Source organism: Sciurus carolinensis, chromosome 8 (assembly GCF_902686445.1).
Source record: "Sciurus carolinensis chromosome 8, mSciCar1.2, whole genome shotgun sequence".
NCBI classification, from domain to species: domain Eukaryota; kingdom Metazoa; phylum Chordata; class Mammalia; order Rodentia; family Sciuridae; genus Sciurus; species Sciurus carolinensis.
The window spans coordinates 27,676,912-27,682,911 of NC_062220.1; positions in this window are offsets into that span (position 1 = coordinate 27,676,912).

The following is a 6,000-nucleotide window of genomic DNA, read 5'->3' on the forward strand; positions in this document are numbered from 1 at the left end:
TATCTGTATATATTCCTCTATTTTTACATTTTTTGTGTGAATGTAGAAATTCAAGTTTTGCTTTTAATAAATGTTGAAAGAAATGCACAGGTTTTAAGTGATCACTTAGGTAACTTTGAACAAAACCAAGAGACCCTCATCTAAAATAAATGTATTTCCTTTCTCTTCCCAAAGAAAATTCCCCTGAGCCTTTTTTCAGTCAGTTCCTCCCTATGCCATTATCTGATTTCAATCATCATAGATTAATTTTCAGTCCAGATTCATGCATTATGTATTCATTTTTGTCTGGATTTTTTCCTTTACCATAAAATGTTTGAGATTAAACAGTGATGTTGTATAAATAATTGTTTGAGATTGACCTACAATATTCTATGTGTGTGTGTGTGTGTGCATGTATGGTATCTGAGGTTGTATGCATTGATTTTCTTTTGTTTTTTGTTGCTTACCTATATTCCTCTGGGTAGATATAAACCATGACTTGTTTGTCTGTTCTCCTGGCTTTGGTCATTGGGATTGTTTCTGTATTTCTATGTTGTAAATCAAAAGAAGGCCTGTACATTCTTGAATGCCTACTTGATTATTTTATATGAATAGGCTAGATTAAATTACTATGTCAAATAGTAGATATATATTTGATTTATAAGAAATTGCTAGACCATTCTCCAATGTGATTAAGGAATTTTATACTTCCTCCAACAATGGACAAAGGAAAGAATACTTATGCTCCACAACAGTTTGTTTTATTTTTTAGTTAAACTATTCTGGTGGGTGTCAACTGGTAATTCATTACAGATTCAATTTAAATTTACATACTGACTATGGTGAACATCTTTTAAAATGCTTATAGGCCATTTGCACATATTAATTTGTGAAGTGTACGCTCAAGCCATTTTATATTGAGTTGTTAAACATTTTATCATTGATTTGCATAAGCTTTATTTTATATTTTGAATAAAAGGTTTTATTCAGAAATATGTGTTGTGTTCCAATATGTGTTGGAATATATATAATGTATATATGTATATATTCCAACACATATTGTGTGTGTGCATATATATATTATATATACAAATACATATATATTTATATATATATATTTACACATATATATATTCCAGTATCTGGTTCATCTATTTATTAACAATATTTGCTGAAGAGATATTTAAAATGTTGTTAGTTAACTCTTCATTCATTTTGTTTTATAGTTTGTGCTTTTTGTTTCCTGAGAAAATACATTCCTATGAATTTTTCTTAAAGCTTTATTATTCTGAGTATTTTGATTTTTGGAGTGCTTATGGATAAGTGCATTTTATTTATTTCTTATGTGAATACCCGATTATTCAACATTTGTTTCCCATTGAATTGACTTTGTATCTTTGATGTATTCAGCTTCTGAATTTTGTACATGCTATTTAATTTTATTTAAATCAATATATCAGTATAGATATATTCTCTTCTTTTTTTTTTTTTTTTTTTTTTTTTTTTTTTTTTTTTTTTTTGGGCGGTGCTAGGGATTTGAACCCAGGGCCCTGTGCTTGCAAGGCAAGCACTCTACCAACTGAGCTATATCCCCAGCCCCGATATGTTGTCTTCTTATGTACCTTTTTAGTAATTCATGAAATCAAGGAATTAAGTCCTTTAACTTTGATCTACTGAAAGACTTTGAAAGCATGATCCCCAATGCAAACATGAAAAGAGGTGGGGTTTGTAAGTAATGATTAGGACTCTGACCTCATCAGTAGATTAGTCCATTTGTTGGATTAATCCAGTGATAGCTTAATGAACTACTAGGTGGTAACTGTAGGCAGATGGACCATGGCTGGAGGAAATAGGTACTGGGGACATGGCCTTGGACTGTATCTGTCTCCAGATGCTTCCTCTGGTTCGACCTCTTTTGCTTACCGGCTGCATTGAGCTGATCAGCTTTCCTCTGCCATTAGCTTCTATGTGATGGTCTGTCTCATCTCAGGTCTAGAGCAATGGAGGTAACAGACCAAGCACTGAACCTCTGAAACCAAGAGTCAAAATAAACTTTTCCTACTCTAATTCATTCTTATCAGGTATTTTGGTCTTAGAAATTATTTGTAATTTCTTTCAAATTAGGAATACTACACCTATAGAAATTATTACCAGATGTTTAATAGCCAGTCTTCTGTATTTTTCATTAAAAATTCTTTTGGGCAATTGTTATTGCAATTGTTTAGACACAAAATAAATTGTTGTATAAAGACTACACTGTTATTAAACTCCTTTATACACTTTAATAGTTTGTGTACAGAAAATATTTATTTTAACATCATGACAATATCTTCTATGAACGAGGAGATACCTGTCATTTTCTAATGTTTATGGGTTTTTTCTCTATCTTGCCTTATTTCACTGACTAAATTGAACTTGCAAGAGTAGATACCTTTGCCATGTTCTTGATCTTGGGAGAAAAGTGCTCAATGATTTAACGTTAAAGTTTTTATTTATTGTAGGTACTCTTTATCAGATAACAGAAGTATGCTTATATTCCAAGATTGGTGACAATGTTTTGTACCTAATAGGTGTCAGCTTTTCAAATATTTTGGCAGATATTAAGATGATTAATTGATTTTCTCATTTATGCTGATAATTAATGGGAAACATTAATTTTCAATAATTAAATCAAACTTGCATTTCTGAGATAGCATAGCTTTTTCTTATTTACTTATATAGTGTTGAATTTGGTTTGCTAATATTTTGCTAAGAAATTTTTTACTTTGTTTAGGGAAGATGTGCTCTGTAATTTTTCTCTGTAATATTTTTCGTGTCTTGACATAAACATTATTTTGGTTTAATAAAATGAGTCTTTCATTTAAATATTTGTTTTATATTTAGCACTTTGTTTTTGTTCTTTCTTCACTACTTTCCTTTGGGTGACTTGCATCTTTAGAAGTATTTATTACTTCTCTTATATTGACATTTGTATACTGTATTCATGAAATTTTGGCTATACCTTTTTAGTTTGTTAATTTTAGTGATTTTCATAGATGTTACAATGTACATTTTCTATTTTTTAATATTAAAGCTTTAAATATTATTTTGCAGCTTTATCAACAGTGAAAAATTTTACTCAGGCTTTATGCTTATTTTTTTTTTTTTGGTTTCTTATGTATGAATACCACATTTTATTGCTATAGTTGCTGTAATTATTTTTAGTCTTCTGAAAAATAAGGAAAATGGGCAGTTTTGCTTATTTCTGGTTATTTTCAATTCCCTGTGCTCCTCATTGATTTTCATTAATTTCAAATTCTGTAATTTCACTTCAGTCACAATTACTTCCTCCAGTTTTCTTATAGCATAGGTCTACCAGAGACAAATTTTTTTATTTAGTATTTTTGAAAGTTTTTTCACTAGACAAATAATTCCAATTTGAAAGTTCTATAGTCTCTTTTAGTAATTTAAATTTTTTTCACAATATTATCTATTCTTTATGGTGAAAGTGAGTCTTCATTATTATCATTTTTTTCTTATATGTAAGAATGTGTTTTCCTGATTTCTTCCTTTAAAATATGACTTTAGTTTGAGCAGTTTATGAGGTAATATAATGGGTATATATGTGTGTGCATGTGTCCATAGAGATTCCACTTATTTATATATTTAACTCTGCTTTGGTTTATTCAGTAAACATTTTGGATCTCTAAATATTTTTTATCAATTTTGCAACTTTTTGCCATTATCTATTTACATATTTCCTTTTCCCTCTATGATCTTGCTTTCTCCTTTTGAAATTCAATAATGTAAGTTTGATTTCTTGACATTTTCTCTTGTATTTTTATTCTCATTTTGTTTACTATTTTGATTTTCTATTTTTATGTTTTGTTTGTATACTATCTCTTTGATAATTCTTCTATTTGTTTCATCCAGACATATGTTAACATTATTATAGGAATCCTTTTACCTGATATTTTTATTTCTAGCATTTCTATTTGTTCATTCATATAGTTCTCATGTCTTTGCTAAAATATCCATAATTCTTTTCCTTCTTTCCACAAAATTAGTTTTCGTTTCAATTATTTTTAATTTAAATCTGGTGAAAATCCTGGCACCTAGGCCATCTTTGGATCTACTTCTAATGATTATTGCTGCTTCTCACTATTTTTTCTTGATTTTCAGTATGCTCATTAGGAATTTTGATCATGCACAGTAATTATTAGATAAAAGAACATTAATGACTGTAGTAAGTACTATTCACCCTCCCAAAGGTCATGTCCTTTCCTATGTAAGCTGACAGTGTGAATAACTTTATTGGTAGTTTAGTTGAGTCTGGGCTTTAAGCTTTAATTAGAATTGTACCACACTTATTTTAAATATTTTGATTACTTTTTAAAATTTTATTAATTTTATATTTATCACTGTTTTTACTCAACTGTGCCATAGAAAACCTGAATTTATTTCTTCTAGCTGACCATAATATTTACTCATTGATAAACTTCACTTCACTATCCCTCCCTCCTCTCTGATAACCACTGATACACTCTCAACTTCAATTACATGAAACTTTTCAGGTTCTGCAAATAAATGAGATCATGTAGATTTTCTGTGGCTATGTCCTCTAGATCCATCCATTTGTTGCAAATGATGGGATTTCATGCCTTTTTATGACTGAAAAGTATTCCAGTATGTATATATGTATGCATGTATATATGTGAACACATACACAACACACACAACACACACACACACACACAAAACATATATCACAAAAATTAACATATTTCTTTTAGTAGTTTTAAGTGCTAAAAACTCTCCCTAATGATTTTTTTTTTATCGTTATTACATGTTTACTTCATTGGTTATTGAATTAAAAATGATTATCATTATTTGAATTGATGTGTGACTTCACAAGGGGTGACTAATCAAACTAAAAAATTTTATTTGGAACTAAAGTATTCAATATATGAATATTTCTGTTAAATTTTATGACTATGGCACCATAAAAAAGTGATGTTGGATATGTTACAATTGAAATAAAGAATAAAGAAGCATTGCCATTTGTTTAATACCTGTCCTTATAGGATGCTAGTTTAATGCCTTTTCTAACTGAATTTTTGAAGAATTCAGAATGTGTATATTGTTCATAGATCTATCATAATTGATTTTCTGACACATTTAAAAGTAAATGGAACACTGAAGTTGTAATGCTGATACAAATTGTGGATAAACCTGAATTTTTAAAAAGTGACATGTATCATCTTGTCTTTATATGTTCATCTGTTGATGAATATTTAGGCTGATTTCATGTCCTGAATATTGTACACAGTGTTGTAATAAAAATAACAATGTGTCCCTTCGATAATACTGATTTCATTTCCTTTAGACATATACCTGGAAGTGTGACTACTGAATCATGTAATGTTCTTATTTTTTGTTTTCTGAAGAAACTCAGCACTGTTTTCCATATTGGTTATACAAATTTACATTTCCACCAACAGCATAAGAGTCCCCCTTTCTCTGCATCCTCAACAGCATATTTTATTTTTTGTCTTTTAATAATAGCCATTCTCACCGATGTCTATATATCCAACATATATCATTGTGATTTTGATTTGCATTTACCTAATAATTAGCAATATTGAGCATGTATTCCTTTATCTGTTGACCTTTTTTTTTTTTAAATAAATGTCTATGTAGGTCTTTAGCCCATTTTTAAATTAACCATTTGACTTTTGGTCTTGAGATGTTTGAAATCCTTTTAAATCTTCAGTATTAACCCCATTTTATATATATATATATATATATATATAGTTCGCAAGTAATTTTTCCTATTCTGTAAATTGACTCCTCAGTCTGTTGATTATTTTCCTTGATTGAAGTAACTGTTTAGTTCTATTTGACATTTTCACTTTTGTTGCCTGTGCATTTGGAGTCATATCAAAATGTAATTGTACAGTTCCATGTCCCTGAAGTGTTCTCCTCTATACTTGTAGTACCTTCATTGCTTCAGATCTTCCATTTAAATATTTGATCAATTTA